An 18,810-nucleotide genomic window follows, 5' to 3' on the forward strand; every position below is an offset into this window, starting at 1 on the left:
GTCACACAGACTATCTTTATTGAATTTTACTCCATAATTTGCTAACTCACACATGATATGCACATACATTTATACTGACTTTACACACCCGCTCACATACAGTACAAGCTGCTGCTACTCTATTTATCTAATATTATTTCCCCCTTAACCCTATACATATCTACCTCTATCACTCCAGTATCCCTGCACATAGTTATTGTCACGGTTGTTAGAATGGACGGACCAAGGCGCAGCGTGATTAGAGTTCCACATCTTTATTTACAGTGAAACTTCCAACAAAACAATAAACAATCAACAAAACGTGACCTACGTGGTGCTACATGCACATACACAAAACAATATCCCACAAATGCAGGTGGGTACAGGGGGCACCTTAAGTATGATCCCCAATTAGAGACAACGATAATCTGCTGCCTCTAATTGGGAACCATACTCAAACCCAAACATAGAAATAATCGACTAGAACACCCCCTAGTCACGCCCTGACCTACAACACCATAGAGAACCCAGCGGGCTCTATATGGTCAGAGCGTGACAGTAATATGGTATTGGAAACTACTTTATAAAAACATTTCCTGTTCCTGCTTACTTACTTACTTTATTGTGTCTTTCCTATTCTTATTTCTCGTGTTGCAGTAAAGAGCCAACCTCGATACTAAAGAGATCCTGAGGGAAATTGACGAGTACCAACAGCTTTACGCTATGGAGGAACAACATACTATATCATGGAAAGATCCCACTACCTCACAAAATAACTTTAACCCGACAAAAAATAGAAAAACAGATTCATCTACAGACACAGACAATTTACTTACTGTTGAAGTAGAGGCTAGTGCTCTGGCTGTAACACTGGAAAGGTTGTGTGAGGAGGTAGTAGGGCTGAGGGAGATTTTTGAGTTTAGCCAGAGAGAAATTCTCACACTCCAAGGAGAAAACAAGGCACTCACAGCCAAGCTAAAAATCCACAATTCCAACATGGATTGTCTACTCAGGGAAAACAGGGTGATGAAGGAGTCGCTAGGAGACTTATACACACACACCTGATATCGCTCTCTTCTCTCACTCTCACTCTTTTCTCTTCTCTTCTCTCCCTAATGTCGAGAACCATTTTATAATTTAATATGTTTGTTTGTCTATCTTTTTTATGTATTTGTCTACAAGTTTTTACAATAAGCAAGGGGACGATATCAGAATAGGGGCATTGGGGAATAATAACATATTGTACGGAATACATTTGTACTGTAGTGAAGCCGTCTCTAGAGTAATGCAAGGTCTCTTTCTTGATCTTTCTTGGTCAATTGCTGTGGAAATGCTGGGATGTGTTTTTCAATGATGTTAGGTAGCCTAGGTTTCAGTTTTGGGTTGTGGGTGTTTGTCTTCCGTGACAGTGTTTGTCGCCACCCGGGACTGTTTCGGTCATTTCACGTTTATTGTTTTGTATTTCCTAGTGTTCAGTTTATGTTTTAAAATAAACATTATGGACACTTACCACGCTGCGTTTTGGTCCTCCGATCCTTCTCGCTTCTCCTCCTCAGAAGAGGAGGGCGAGGTACGTTACAATAACACAGACAACCCACCTTGGACAATGTGACAAGTGGTCCCTCAACAAACAATCCTCATGCCTCATTGTTTGTTCTTGTTTCCTAATCAACAGTCTTGATCTTCCTCTTCTGCCATGGTGGATGAGCGACCTTTTCTTGTAAATACAGGGTAATTTCTCTTTCCAACCAGAAAATGGCAGCTGCAGACACATGTGTGGTCAGTGGGTTTCCAGTCCGCCCATTTTACTGGCTAGCTAAGTTGATTAGTAAAATGCTAACATCTATAATAAAATACTATAACCCACAGACCTGACTGTAGTAATGGTAAAATAGACTGGGCTTTGGTCTATCTGCACATCTAAAATCCTGCTAGCACAGATTGGAATATGTTCCGAGATTCATCCGATGGCATTGAAGAGTATACCAGATCAGTAACTGGCTTCATCAATAAGTGCATCGATGACATCGTCCCCACAGTGACCGTACGTACATGAATGACTACCGACCCGTAGCACTCGCATCTGTAACCATGAAGTGCTTTGAAAGGCTGGTCATGGCTCACATTAACATTATCATCTCAGAAACTCTAGATCCACTACATTTCGCAGACCGCCCCAACAGATCCACAGATGACGCAATCTCTATTGCACTCCACACTGCCTTTTCCAACCTGTACAAAAGGAACACCTACAGTGCATTCTGAAAGTATTCAGACCCTTTCACTTTTTCCACATTTTGTTACGTTACAGCCTTATTCTACAATGGATTTTTTTTTTTGATCGACACACAATACCCCATAATGACAAAGCTACATCAGGTTTTGACATTTTGGCAAATTTCACAAAAAAAAAAAAGAAATATAACATTTACATACAGTAAGTATTCAGACCCTTTACAGACCCTTTGGCAGAAATTACAGCATTGAGTCTTCTTGGGTATGACGCAACAAGCTTGGCACACATGTATTTGGGGAGTTTCCATTCTTCTCTGCAGATCCTCTCAAGCTCTGTCAGGTTGGATGGGGAGCGTCGCTGCACAGCTATTTTCAGGTCTCTCCAGAGATGTTCGATCGGGTTTAAGTCTGGGCTTTGGCTGGGCCTCTCAAGGACATTCTAAACTTGTCCCAAAGCCACTCCTGCGTTGTCTTTGCTGTGTGCTTAGGGTCATTGTCCTGTTGGAAGATTAACCTTAGCCCCAGTCTGAGGTCCTGAGCGCTCTGGAGCAGGTTTTCATTAAGGATCTCTCTGTACTTTGCTCCGTTCATCTTTCCCTCGATCCTGACTAGTCTCTGAGTCCCTGCCTCTGAAAAACATCCCCACAGCATGATGCTGGCACCACCATGCTTCACCGTCGGGATGATGCCAGGTTTCCTCCAGACTTCACACTTGGCATTCAGGCCAAAGAGTTCAATCTTGGTTTCATCAGACCAGAGAACCTTATTTGTAATGGTCTGAGATTCCTTTAGATGCGTTTTGGCAAACTCCAAGTGGGCTGTCGTGCATTTTACTGAGGAGTGTCTTCCATAAAGGCCTGATTGGTGGAGTGCTGCAGAGATGGTTGTCCTTCTGGAAAGTTCTCCCATCTCAGAGGAACTCTGGAGTTTTATCAGAGCTTTGTCACCTCCCCGACCAAGGCCCTTCTCCCCCAATTGCTCAGTTTGGCCGGGTGGCCAGCTCTAGGAAGAGTCTTGATGGTTCCAAACTTCTCCCATTTAAAAATGATGGAGGTCACTGTGTTCTTGGGGAACTTCAATGCTGCAGACATTTTTTGGTACACTTCCCCAGATCTGTGCCTCAACACAAACGTTTCTCGGATCTCTATGGAGAATTCCTCATGGCTTGGTTTTTGCTCTGACATGCACTGTCAAAAATAAGATTTGCAGACTTCTGAGGCTCAGAAATTCAATGTTGAGCTTGGTAATAGTTTGCAGTTGACGTGGACAGCACACCAATGGACATTCAAATGGAGCTGATAGAACTGCAATGTAACAGCACCCTGAAGGTTTAGTAGGATTCAGTCGGGGCAGACCACTTTCCCACTTTCATCCCAGAAACGATGCCACGGCTCCGCCTACAGGCCGCCCGTATGCTGTGCATGTTTGGTAGCACACCTTTGTGAGCAGCTGTTCTCCGTGATGAAGACAAACAAAAAAATCTCACAGATCACATCTCATTGATTAACACCGCTCCATTCTGAGAGTTGCAGCAGCCAACCTAAAGATTGATAAACTTGCATCAAAGAAAATAATCCAGGTGTCTTGCTCAAGCAGTAGTAAATAGGTAGCTTCAATAGGCCTACAAACCTCCTGGGGGACCCTTAAATAGGTTGGACAATTATTTGTATCTATAATTTATGATTGTTTTATGTTTGAATATTACAACCTACCTATGTGTTGTTATTTGAAGTTTTGATACACTTTAAAGAGGCATTTTTTAAAAATTAAATAATTTACATTTTAGGTCGTAGCAGAATACATGTTTTTTAAACAACCCCAAAATATATATATGCCATGTCTGGCCTGCAAATCCATTTTTTTTATACGACCCCTGCAGTGATTGAGTTTGACACCCTTGCATTACAATATCCGACCCCACACATGGAAATATACTGTAGCTCAAGGGTACAACATCTCAGCCCTCACTTCTCTAGAGTGAGAATCCATGTTTAATGCTTACCTCATGTTTTACTTTTTCAATCACACATCTTGACTGATTTTCCAGTTGAGGAGACATTAGGTAGGTTCCCTCAACAAACATTTGCACATTTTCTGTGCAGGTCATCATATTTTTACAATGAACAATCCTATAATCTGAGCAGACCTGCACGTAAAACGTGTATTTGGAACGCACCCTAAAGGCTAAATGAACTGTTCGCCACCACTAACATCATGTATGAATGACACCACCTTTCGGGAGACAATGTTCACAGGAAGATGCTTCCAATTTTTATAAAGACCTCAATTTTTCCAAAGGAGACAATTGTCTGTGAGGGGAGTAGTTGTATAAACAACTGCATAGACACGGCTACAGCCATGTAGGTTAGATTGAATCCAGTCCTTAGTTTAATATCCCATCTCGAATACCTTGGGCATGCATGCAACCAAAGAAGAACAATGTCAGCATCGGTTCAAACTCCAGAGGTCTCTAGGGGACTGTATAAAAACTTATCTGACCATCTATCATATGCCTTGTCGACAAAGTGACATTTCTTAATGGGACCAAACACTAATAAAACACAGTTATGCTTGCGCAACCTCCATACACCCTTTCCCAAGAGGATTGGGAAGAAAAACTCACACAACAAGCAAGCAAAACCAAGTATGAGTAAGTGGGGAAAGTAAGACCCCTCATTGAGAAAAGACGAGGAACGGAATGTCGATACTTTCAGGAGAATATCACCTTTGCCTCCTAACCTCTCAGACCTTTGTGAGAGTACTATTAATAACAGACTTTCAGTCTATTCTACTGAGGGGATTGTTATAGTGTGTGACCCCCTTTTGGCACCTGTTGTTAGAATGGAGTATGCATGTGTGTGTGTGCATTCCCAATGGTCAACTGAGAAATAGCCCTGTCGAAAGTCTGGTGCTATAAGGGCCAGGGGAGAGGACTAATATTCATGAACTTCATTCTGTGCGTCCATATGTGACCTGCATAGCCAAGAGAAAAATAAAGCTGTTCGTAATGCAGTTGGAAGAGACACACAAAGGAAGTGTTGTTGATGATGGCACTGCTACAAATTAACACAGCATCGAAAAGAAAAGCTCTCCCCTACTACATGGCTTTACCCTCCCCTGCACTAATAACAACCCGAAGAAGTCATACTCATGATTCCATATTTCCAGTTTAAAGGGATACAGAGACATAAACATGGTGTCCACGATTTCATCTGATTCCAGGGAAGTAGATACAGGGTCGCATTGCCAAAATCCTGACCTATTCCTTTAACATACTGTATGAAAAAAGAGGAAACAAGATTGTCAGTCATTGGACAACCTGCGCAACAGGGAAACAGTGAATGGAGCAGATTGTAGTTGAAACAAAATATTTGTTTTACCCTTATTAAAAAGGACATGCTGCATAGATTTTGTGACATTAGATTGCCTTGTTGCTTATTAACTTGAGGAACTGCACTTAAAGCTGCAAAATGTAACTTTTTGAGCGACCTGACCAAGTTCACATAAAAATGTGTGTTATAGATCTGTCACTCATTGAAAGCAAGTCTAAGAAGCGGTAGATCTGTTCTATGTGCACTATTTCTATGCTTCCTGCTCCTATGTTTCATTTTTGCCGTGTACTACTTTCAGTTGTGTACAACAGCTTAAACAGATGAAAATACAATATTTTTTGTTATAGAAATTATATTTCACACTGGTTTAAATGGTACAATGATTCTCTACACTATACTTGACAGCAGCATACCACCCACTGCTGGCTTGTTTCTGATGCTAAGCAGGGTTGTCCCAGGATGGGAGACCAACTGGTGTTGGAGGGCCAGTAGGATGCACCCTTTCCTCTGGGCTAAATTCCCCAAGGCAGTGGTTCTCAAACTTTTTATAGTCCCGTATCCCTTCAAACATTCAACCTCCAGCTATGTACCCCCTCTAGTACCAGGGTCAGCGCACTCTCAAATGTTGTTTTTTGCCATCATTGTAAGCCTGCCACACACACAGTATATAATACATTTATTAAACATAAGAATGAGTGTAAGTTTCCGTCACAGCCCAGCTCATGGGAAGTGACAAAGAGCTCTTATTAGGACCAGGACACAAACAATAATATAATAATAATCAATAATTTAGCTTTTTATTAAACCATCTTGCATTTAACACCTTATTTGTTAATTGAAAATTGTGAATAACTCACCACAGGTAATGAAAAGGGTGTGCTTGAAAGAATGGCATAACTCTGCAATGTTGGGTTGTATTGGAGAGAGTCTCAGTCATTAATTATTTTCCACACACGGTCTGTGCCTGTATTTAGTTTTCATGCTAGTGAGGATCCACTCTCACATAGGTACATGGTTGCAAAGGGCATCAGTGTCTTAACAGCACAATTTGCCAAGGCAGTATACTCTGAGCGCAGCCCAATCCATAAATCTGCCAGTGGCTTCTGATTAAATTACATTTTCACAGAACTTGTTGCAATTTCGATGAGGCTCTCTTGTTCAGATATCAGTAAGTGGACTGGAGGCAGGGCATGAAAGGGATAACGAATCCAGTTGTTTGTCTCATCCATTTCGGGAAAGTACCTGGGTAATTGCGCACCCAACTCACTCAGGTGCTTCACTATATCACATTTGACATTGTCCGTAAGCTTGACTTCATTTGCACACAAAAAAATCATACAACAATGTAAAGACCTGTGTGTTGTCCTTGTTAATTCAGACAGAGAAGAGCTCCAACTTCTTAATCATAGCCTCAATTTTGTCCTGCACATCCTCTCCCCTGTAACTATTCCCCAGGTTGTTGCTGTACATGAGAACGTGTTCTCAGTCAACTTACCCCATAAAATATGGGTTCATAAATAATAAATAAAACTCGCTTGTTTGGTCATAAACTGAAATTAGGCTAACTTTTAGAATTTTGGAAACCAGGAAATAGCTGAGCGATTTTTGCGTATTGCACCTTTAAATCACAGGGCAAAATTGGCAAGGAAATTGATAAGGTGTCTATCGCAGTTATCAACATACATCCTGTCCTCCAATGGCTTCCTGGAGTTTGGAATAGCTGATTTATTGATGGTAATTGCACTTACCATTGAGGAAGAGATTGTTGCCAAATCCTGTTCTCTGCTTCTAAAGCATTCCAACAGTCAAAGCCATAGGTCAAACCACATATCACCTCTAATTTATAGACTGTCATTACCACGTCAGTCATTACATCACAAAAACACTGCTGAACATATTCCGACATCATCTTGGAACAGCTGTCACATGGGGATTTCCTTTGCTATTGATCAAGACAACCTAGTCTCCTTCCAGGAAAGCCAGGGCAAAATATAATTCCAGTTCCAAGTCAACCCTAAATATTACTCAAGGTCCCTGACTGTGTCATTGCGGTGACTTCATGTGAATATCTTTGGCCCGTAGCATGCAGAATGAGGTTTACGACACCAACAGGGATTTCAACAGAGCCATGTGTTTTTTGTCCTCATGTGGAACTGAGAAGGCCCCAGGCTCTGCCTCAACTTTTGCTTTTCAAAAGCATTTTGAAAGAAGACCTACACCCGCTCAGCAGCCGATTGTCCTCGTTTTGCCCTTTTGTTACAGAATTTCCAAGAAATTGAGTTATGTTTTTAGAGGAACTATTTTGCCGGATTCTTTTATGGGAATTATCCCAACTGATTGTATCATCATTGAGGTTGTGTCAGTTCCAAAATGATAAAGGGTTATCCATGTTTGAAGGTACAGTGGTTTCTCCTTTAAAAGTTGCGGGCTTACACTGCAGGACTTAGAGGTATCCAGCGTCACGGCTTCATTGCTCCAGACCACTGCAAGGGGGAGTTAGAGCACTCATTATGCATTTGGGTCCCAAGGTTTTCATATGACCAATCATATTGAGTGATTCCAATGACGAATTTGACGCAAGCCATCTGCCGTTGGTGACTTTCTTCAGCAAAGATGGCTGACAAAACATTATGGTGGAAGAAAATGTAAGTTTTAATATAACAAGTCAAATGTTTTTACAATTGACCCGAACATGTTAATGCAGAGACTGTGCATATTGTCAAATCAAAATCAAATCAAATCAAATTTTATTTGTCACATACACATGGTTAGCAGATGTTAATGCGAGTGTAGCGAAATGCTTGTGCTTCTAGTTCCGACAATGCAGTAATAACGAACAAGTAATCTAACTAACAATTCCAAAAAAACTACTGTCTTATACACAGTGTAAGGGGATAAAGAATATGTACATAAGGATATATGAATGAGTGATGGTACAGAGCAGCATAGGCAAGATACAGTAGATGATATCGAGTACAGTATATACATATGAGATAAGTATGTAAACCAAGTGGCATAGTTAAAGTGGCTAGTGATACATGTATTACATAAGGATGCAGTCGATGATATAGAGTACAGTATCAACGTATGCATATGAGATGAACAATGTAGGGTAAGTAACATTATATAAGGTAGCATTGTTTAAAGTGGCTAGTGATATATTTACATCATTTCCCATCAATTCCCATGATTAAAGTGGCTGGAGTAGAGTCAGTGTCATTGACAGTGTGTTGGCAGTAGCCACTCCATGTTAGTGGTGGCTGTTTAACAGTCTGATGGCCTTGAGATAGAAGCTGTTTTTCAGTCTCTCGGTCCCAGCTTTGATGCACCTGTACTGACCTCGCCTTCTGGATGACAGCGGGGTGAACAGGCAGTGGCTCGGGTGGTTGATGTCCTTGATGATCTTTATGGCCTTCCTGTAGCATCGGGTGGTGTAGGTGTCCTGGAGGGCAGGTAGTTTGCCCCCGGTGATGCGTTGTGCAGACCTCACTACCCTCTGGAGAGCCTTACGGTTGAGGGCGGTGCAGTTGCCATACCAGGCGGTGATACAGCCCGCCAGGATGCTCTCGATTGTGCATCTGTAGAAGTTTGTGAGTGCTTTTGGTGACAAGCCGAATTTCTTCAGCCTCCTGAGGTTGAAGAGGCGCTGCTGCGCCTTCCTCACGATGCTGTCTGTGTGAGTGGACCAATTCAGTTTGTCTGTGATGTGTATGCCGAGGAACTTAAAACTTGCTACCCTCTCCACTACTGTTCCATCGATGTGGATGGGGGTTTCCCTCTGCTGTTTCCTGAAGTCCACAATCATCTCCTTAGTTTTGTTGACGTTGAGTGTGAGGTTATTTTCCTGACACCACACTCCGAGGGCCCTCACCTCCTCCCTGTAGGCCGTCTCGTCGTTGTTGGTAATCAAGCCTACCACTGTTGTGTCGTCCGCAAACTTGATGATTGAGTTGGAGGCGTGCGTGGCCACGCAGTCGTGGGTGAACAGGGAGTACAGGAGAGGGCTCAGAACGCACCCTTGTGGGGCCCCAGTGTTGAGGATCAGCGGGGAGGAGATGTTGTTGCCTACCCTCACCACCTGGGGGCGGCCCGTCAGGAAGTCCAGTACCCAGTTGCACAGGGCGGGGTCGAGACCCAGGGTCTCGAGCTTGATGACGAGCTTGGAGGGTACTATGGTGTTGAATGCCGAGCTGTAGTCGATGAACAGCATTCTCACATAGGTATTCCTCTTGTCCAGATGGGTTAGGGCAGTGTGCAGTGTGGTTGAGATTGCATCGTCTGTGGACCTATTTGGGCGGTAAGCAAATTGGAGTGGGTCAAGGGTGTCAGGTAGGGTGGAGGTGATATGGTCCTTGACTAGTCTCTCAAAGCACTTCATGATGACGGATGTGAGTGCTACGGGCGGTAGTCGTTTAGCTCAGTTACCTTAGCTTTCTTGGGAACAGGAACAATGGTGGCCCTCTTGAAGCATGTGGGAACAGCAGACTGGTATAGGGATTGATTGAATATGTCCGTAAACACACCGGCCAGCTGGTCTGCGCATGCTCTGAGGGCGCGGCTGGGGATGCCGTCTGGGCCTGCAGCCTTGCGAGGGTTAACACGTTTAAATGTCTTACTCACTTCGGCTGCAGTGAAGTTACTTTCCGAAAATAGCTATTTAGCAAGTTAGCGGACTAGCTAACATTAGCCAACATTATTACATGAGTATGAAATTGTAATTTGTGTTTGTTTTAGGGACTCCTGAGAAAACCAGCAAAGCTAGGCGGTCGTCTTGTGAAACAGTGGATGTAAATAATATAGCTAGCTAAATATAGCATTTACTGCAATGTACAATTGTGTTAGCTTGCCTTGCCTACATTTGCTATGCAGCTGAAGTAACATAGCTAGCAAACTATTTATTTGCTTATTGTATAATGGAGGATAAAAATAACTGTATGCCTATGGATATGTAGCTAGTTTCAGTATGTAGCCGATCTGTGCATGGACCCTAAAATGTTTGGTGTTACATACGCCTCTTGGAGGAGGGAACACAACACCCTGTGGAGTGAAAGAGGTATGTGATTCTAGGTGCAGGTAAGGATGACAGAGGCAGAGAATATTACCGTTAACTGGGAATTTATTTCCTTAACACGGTAATGTAACGTGCGTCAACACCTGCATTGCTTGCTGTTTGGGGTTTTAGGCTGGGTTTCTGTACAGCACTTTGAGATATCAGCTGATGTACGAAGGGCTACATAAATACATTTGATTTGATTATGATTAATGTGGGGAAAAGGGGCTGGATGGAACCAAAGCAAAGAAAGTAAAAGTTAGAGTCCCCTCTCCTACCTTACCCACGACTTACCTAAACTTAACGCCACCTGAAGCACTAACCAAAATACAGGGGGTGGGCCGCCCAGGTCTTACCTAGTGTGCATAGACAGAGTACATACTAAGGGTATATGTATGCCCACAGGCCTCTTGCCTAAGCACTCCCAAGGTGCCTTCCCCTTCCCCCCTGGGAAGAACTGAAACAGTATAATACAAACTTAAAGTGCACAATTTCAATAATCAAAAACACAATTCTATTGGCACACACATACCTCAGAAGTAGCGGCTACAAAATACTTTACAACACCACTGTCTCTGAGCAACAACCAACACAGGACATCCAAGAAGCTCTCTCTTCCTGACAAAGGAACACTGTCTTTTCAAGCTGCAGAAGGAGTCGGTAATTGCAGACAGCTGTATCTCCTGACGAGAGGGCGGGATCAGAGCTCCAATCTGCAATGGGGCCGACCAATCAGCTACTTGGGGGAATCCAGGAAGCCATTTCCTGAAATATACATATACACAAACCCGCGACACAGAAACTGGGGAACTTAACATTTGGTATAAATATTAGTTCAGAACCTATGAAGCTCACCTATCACAGTTGTTGTATCGACTTCAAGTCTAAATGGCATTAATCTCTTGAAGCTAGGGGGCACTATTTTTATGTTTGGAAAAATAACGTTCCCAAAGTAAACAGCCTATTTCTCAGGACCAGATGCTAGAATATGCATATAATTGACTGATTAGGATAGAAAACACTCTAAAGTTTTCAAAACTGTCAAAATATTGTCTGTGAGTATAACAGAACTGATATTGCAGGCAAAACCCTGAGAAAAATCAAACCAGGAAGTGGCTTCTATTTTTCAAACTCCATGTTCCATAGCCTCCCTTTGCTCCATTTAAAGGGATATCAACCAGATTCCTTTTCCTATCGATTCCTCAAGGTGTCAACAGTCTTCAGACATAGTTTCAGGCTTTTATTTTGAAAGATGAGCCAGAAAGATAACATCGCGTCAGGTGGTCATATGAGTTTTGCTCGCGCAACAGAGTTTGGAAGGCTATTGTTTTTCCCTCTCCTACTGATAAAGACATTTGCGGTTGATATATTATCGATTATATGTTTTAAAAACAACCTGAGGATTGATTATAAAAAACGTTTGACATGTTTCTGTGGACATTACGGATATTATTTGGAATTTTCGTCTGCGTTGTCGTGACCGCTCTTTCCTGTGGATTTCTGAACATAACGCGCCTATGGATTGAGTACAATATAATAACTTTATTGTGCCATGCATGCAAGTCCTATAAAAAAAAATGGTATATATTTTTTTAAATATAACCTTTATTTAACCAGGTAGGCCAGATGAGAATAAGTTCTCATTTACAACTGCGACCTGGCCAAGATAAAGCAAATCAGTGGGACACAAACAACAACACAGAGTTACACATGGAATAAACAAACATACAATCAATAACACAATAGAAAAGTCTATATACAGTGTGTGCAAATGAGATAAGATAAGGGAGGTAAGGCAATAAATAGGCCATAGTGGCAAAATAATGACAATTTAGCAATTAAAGACTGGAGTAATAGATGTGCAGAAGATGAATGTGCAAGTAGAGATACTAGGGTTCAAAGGAGAGAGAAAAAAATAACAGTATGGGGATGAGGTAGTCGGTTGGGCTATTTACAGATGGGCTATGTACAGGTGCAGTGATCTGTGAGATGCTCTGACAGCTGGTGCTTAAAGTTAGAGAGGGGGATATGAGTTTCCAGCTTCAGTGATTTTTGCAATTCCTTCCAGTCATTGGCAGCAGAGAACTGGAAGGAAAGGTGGCCAATGGAGGAATTGACTTTGGGGGTGACCAGTGAAATATACCTGCTGGAGCACGAGCTACGGATGGGTGCTGCTATGGTGACCAGTGAGCTGAGATAAGGCGGGTCTTTACCTAGCAAAGACTTATAGATGACCTGGAGCCAGTGGGTTTGGCGACGAATATGAAGTGAGAGCCAGCCAACGAGAGCATACAGGTCGCAGTGGTAGGTAGTTTATGGGGCTTTGGTGACAAAACAGATGGCACTGTGATAGACTGCATCCAATTTGCTGAGTAGAGTGTTGGAGGATATTTTGTAAATGACATCGCCCAAGTCAAGGATCAGCAGGATAGTCAGTTTTGCAAGGTTATGGTTGGCAGCATGAGTGAAGGATGCTTTGTTGCAAAATAGGAAGCCGATTCTAGATTTAATTTTGGATTGGAGATGCTTAATGTGAGTCTGGATGGAGAGTTTACAATCTAACGAGAGACCTAGGTATTTGTCAGAACCGTCCAGAGTAGTAATGCTGGATGGGCGGGCAGGTGCGGGTAGCGATCGGTTGAAAAGCATGCATTTAGTTTTACTTGCATTTAAGAGCAGTTGGTGGCCACAGAAGGAGAGTTGTACGGCATTGAAGCTCGTCTGGAGGTTAGTTAACACAGTGTCCAAAGAAGGGCCAGAAGTATACAGAATGGTGTCGTCTGCGTAGAGGTGGATCAGAGAATCATCAGCAGCAAGAGCGACATCATTGATGTATACAGAGAAGCGAGTCGGCCTGAGAATTGTTCCCTGTGGCACCCCCATAGAGACTGCCAGAGGTCCGGACAACAGGCCCTCCGATTTGACACACTGAATTCGATCAGAGAAGTATTTGGTGAACCAGGCGAGGCAATCATTTGAGAAAACAAGGCTGTTGAGTCTGCCAATAAGAATGTGGTGAGTCGAAAGCCTTGGCCAGGTCGATGAAGACAGCTGCACAGTATTGTCTCTTATCGATGGAGGTTATGATATTGTTTAGGACCTTGAGCGTGGCTGAGGTGCACCCATGACCAGCTCGGAAACCAGATTGCATAGTGGAAAAGGTACGGTGGGATTCGAAATGGTGGGTGATCTGTTTGTTAACTTGGCTTTCGAAGACCTTAGAAAGGCAGGGTAGGATAGATATAGGTCTGTAACAGTTTGGGTCTAGAGTGTCTCCCCATTTGAAGAGGGGGATGACTGTGGCAACTTCAATCTTTGGGGATCTCAAACGATACAAAAGAGAGGTTGAACAGGCTAGTAATAGGGATTGCAACAATTGCGGCAGATAATTTTAGAAAGAGAGGGTCCAGATTGTCTAGCCCGGCTGATTTATAGGGGTCCAGATTTTGCAGCACTTTCAGAACATCGTCTATCGGCTGATACATGTACTGTAGTTATTACCACGCAAGAGATCCCCCACATTGTAGCCTGTACATTGAATATATTCACTGATCATGTACTCTTCCTTGGCAAATAAAGGTGCGGTTCAGGTATGAATCACTGTGAGACATTTTTCAGTCATATCCAATACCAGGTGTATCAAACTCCATCCTTTGACTGATGCGGTGTCTGCATGTATGTATTACAATTATACACTTCAACAGTGTTTACCACTCCTGCTCCTGGGACATCAATGATTACACATTGTAACTATGCAATAGACTAGAAACAAGATTTAAGTCAAGGCTGATTTGTAATTCATATATACAGAAAAAACAGTACACTACACTTCCTATTTATATCTAACTCCCTTCATCTGCATTAATCTGGGGACACAGGATAGGTGTAGAATTTCAATGAGATACAGGAATTTCAACCAGTGGAGAATGTGAAACGCGTTATTGAAAGTTCATTATCCAGGTGTTATAAATACATAATACATGCATTATAAATCTTATAATTGTAATATTATATTATAAATGCAAGTTCAATATGTACTTCAATGCACATATGGTATGCATTATAAAAAAAGGTGGAACAAAGAGGAGGTGGGGAGAGAGGTGTAGAAGACAGAAAAGCAAAGAGTTAAAACAGAGGAGCAGGGAAGACAGCATATGATTCATGAATTATAATATTCTCTCAGTTCATTACAATTACATAGTGTCTCTAGCAGTGTCTCCTAACCAGCCTTGGGCTCCCAGTCGGCCCGAAGGTTATCTTAAGAGCGGGTGAGGTGGCGATGACGGGACTGGCTTCCTCTCTCACATCAAAACATACCTGCCGACGAGAGACAGATGGATAGAGAGAGCGCATGATTAAGCTTTGCTTTTTTTATTCTAACACAGTCAGTCATCATAATCATCAGGAGGTGAAATGCAAAACAGACCTTGGATTATTAACTCTGGGACTACTACATCTCTATCTGTATTTCAATGTCACGCATCTCTTAATAATACTTCCTGTTGACCCGAGAAAGTGACCTCTCACCTATGATCATGCTGTGCCCTCTGTGTCAGCCAGTTCAGATGCACGAGGGGTTCACCAACACAGCTGATATAACTGTGTTTGTGTGTAATCTCACCTGGTGTCGACACTAAGTGGCTACAGAGTACTTTATGCTGAAAAACAGAAACATGAGGACAAACAATAGAAGATAATGTCATTATTATACTTTTACATTACCACATCACAAATGAATACATAAATACCACTTGAAGCTGGTGGTGAGGTGTCAGGTTCGCCTCCGTACTTAAAGGGTGATTATTCCAACTCTCTGTGAAATGCTGCAGATCTGCCCGGTACGAGGTAGGATCATATATCCCACACAGAAGAGGTGGATAGAATTCGACAGGTCAAGGTAGCCTTCTTCCTCCAAACTGTGCAGCAAATTGAAAGTACTGACATGTCACAGCACTCCAAACATCTATCCATAAGCGTTCCACTCTAACAGAGAGAAAGAAAAGGTTTTGTGACGGACACACACACACACACACACACACCTAATCTCTGTGGTCCTGTGGTCGTCCTCCATGAATAGTGAACACTGAGGTTGGTCCGAGGTTATAGAAATGCAAGTTGTGTGTGCCTCTGTGAGTGGTTACTGACTACATGTGACACAGACACCTATCCGAGTGTACCTGAAACATTTAAATATAGAGGGCTGTGTGTCTCACCACTTGGTTATTGGTTATTGAAATCATGACTTGGCAGCAACAGGGGCTTGATAGTCCAGTGAAACTGGCTGAGTGTTTATGTGGTGTAAATCTGAAAATTAGCAGCTGACATCTTTTTTATTAATTAATGCATGTGAGACTGGTTCCATGTACAACAAGACAGGCAGAGAGGAAGAGAGAAAAAGAACACAGAACAGTTAAGTTACCTCTGGTTATGGACACTTTTGCCAGCAATAAAGCTTCCACGGCCTGTTCCTTGGACAGTGAAAGTAAATCTGGCAATACCTACATTTTCGACCCCTTGGAACAGCTCGCACTCTGAAAGTAAAGAAAATAGCTTATTTTTTTGTGATATGAATAAAATAACTGAGATATGACCGTTGAATCTAAAGCAATATATGTCATTTTCAGGATATGTCAGTACAGCACCAGACTGGTATTGTGGTTGTTCATTAGGTGATGTGAAATATGCTAAATGCATACAAAACAATATACTTACCTTCCTTGAAAATCCATCTATACCGCCAAAGATGACAATGTTGTAGCTTGAAAAAAAAACATTGGAATTAAAAGAGAAATGTTTAACCTATTAACCTGTTTCATTATATGTATTACCACATTTATGTATTTATGTAGTACCATACATCATTTAAAATTTGTCTACGAATAAGTAATGATACCTGCACCATCTACATGCTGCAATGACTCCCTAACTCTTTGCCATTGTACATTGCTCTGAGACTTCCTTTGACCATTCTAAAGCCTGCATGGGGCATCCTTGCCGTAATGGCCCTGACTTTCTGGTCAAACTCTTCATCTGACATATCAGAATAGCATTCCCTGACAGACATATTGTGTTCTTTCATCCTGTAAAAAAAAAGCTAACTGTTACACTGTCATGAAATATTATTATATATCGACTATGAAACAAATAGGACATGGTCTGCTTATGAGTTGCCATGAAAGAAAGTTAGATGAATTCAACTGAAAATGGCGAGAACAGGCGTTCGTAGCAAAATGTTTTTGGTTAGCCTGAGAATAATAATTGCATGATTTATCATTCTATGGTATGTATCGACATAATATGATATAATATTATGAACCGACACTGAATTGTATGAGCTAACTACTAGCTATGTAGAAGTTGGACAGAAGAATGCCCAGTGCTGCTTACCTGAGATGCCGTCATCACACAGTCCTTCGTAGGTGTCCGCTATGACTTCCATTGTGTCGGGAAAAAAGTCTGAACACTCATAAAATGGCCAAAATGGAGGGTGGTTGATAGCGAAAACAAAGTTTTGTTTTCAAATATATTTTTTGTTCTCAAAATATCTTTGGTGTAATAAAATGCATTAAGCTTTGCGCTCTAATACAAAAATATTTGATTGCAAATGACTTTGAAGCCTCGTTTTTGCTTTCAGAACAATTATTGTTGATTGAAAAAAGGTTTTACTCTTGACAAAAAGACACAAATGTACCTCCATAGCATATAGCAATTTGCCTGTGAATAAACAGACCTTAATACAAACTTGCTATGCAGAATTCGTGACGCACAACTGAAGATGCTGCCATATCCTGCATGCACGCCCACAAGCGAGCCACTTAGGCAGAGAATAACACGTGGAAGAGGGTGAGGAACGAGATGGGAGTAACAACAATTTGTTGCAAGTTGGGGAGGGGGGCTAATAGCTGAACATTAGACTATTCAACCTTTACTGAAGAATAGTCTAATAGCCGAGCTAGGTGTGAACCCCCCCCTCCCTATCACAGACCAGAGCATTGATTATGCTTTTGGGGCCCAATGCACTACTGTGTATCTAACTGACAATGAATGGGCAATATAAACCAAATAATAAACTGATAATTGTGCATGACTTCAAATGAAACAAGCAGGGAGAAGGTTTCGAACCCTCAACCTTCTGGCCCGAAGTCCAGCACTGCACCAAAAGCATGCTCAAGCCTCAGAGTCGATAGAGTGCGCCTCGCAGTAGCTTGCTACTCAATGTAATAAAGTAATGACTTTTCAAATAAGTTACCTTATACGTATGTTGGCTGACAATTTGTTAGCTACGCTGTCCTTACAAACCACATAGCATATCATTACAGCAGTATGTACCGGTATGTTAGCTACCTACCTAATGTTAGTAGTTATACATCAAACTTGCCACTATATTAACTATAGGCTAACTACCCAACGTTTATTGACTTGATTATTCTCGCCATTCTTAGCTTAGCTAAATGGTGTAGTCGTTGTTCGTTCTCAATGGACATTCGGATGCTTTTGCAAATTCACTCTGGCTATTTACTCCGATTCAGAGCACTCTCATCTGAGTGTACCGGAGCGCAGAATAATGAATTTATGAGCGCTCAACACCCATTGAATATGGCCGGTGTCAGTAAACATCGGCAAAAAGTGTAATTAAATTGTTTCCAACAGCATAGTTACAGTCACCAACGCTCTGGATAACACAAAAATGGCCTAACCAGCTCTGCTAGGGGGAGTAAAATGGTCAGAGTGGTCTCATTTGTGTCTAGAAGTAGCTAGCAAGCTAGCCAATGTTAGCATGGGTGCTTGACTGCCATTGTAAGGCCAGAACGCTCAAATCAACTCTACTCCTCGGCACGAATGTCCAGTGTGCGTTCCGAGAGCAAAACGGTTTGAATTTACAAACTGACAACTGAATTTATGAGCGCAGGCAATCCAAATTGATTTTAACTAGGCAAGTCAGTTAAGAACAAATTCTTATTTACAAGGACAGCCTACTCCTTCCTCCCCGTCGGGCAATTGAACCCCGGTCTCCCATGTGCCATGCCCGCACGACACAGGGATTCTTTAGCTAAATAGTTCAGTACTGTACTGCCGACCGTCACGTTGTACAGCGCCATATTTTCCATTCCATCCTAACAGAAACCCAGAGGGTTTTTTGTTTTTCTTGGAATAAAAACACCATAATATTAATCAAATTAATTAAGCAAGTACCAGTCAAAAGTTTGGACACAC

Source organism: Oncorhynchus tshawytscha, linkage group LG02, assembly GCF_018296145.1.
Source record: "Oncorhynchus tshawytscha isolate Ot180627B linkage group LG02, Otsh_v2.0, whole genome shotgun sequence".
NCBI lineage: Eukaryota > Metazoa > Chordata > Actinopteri > Salmoniformes > Salmonidae > Oncorhynchus > Oncorhynchus tshawytscha.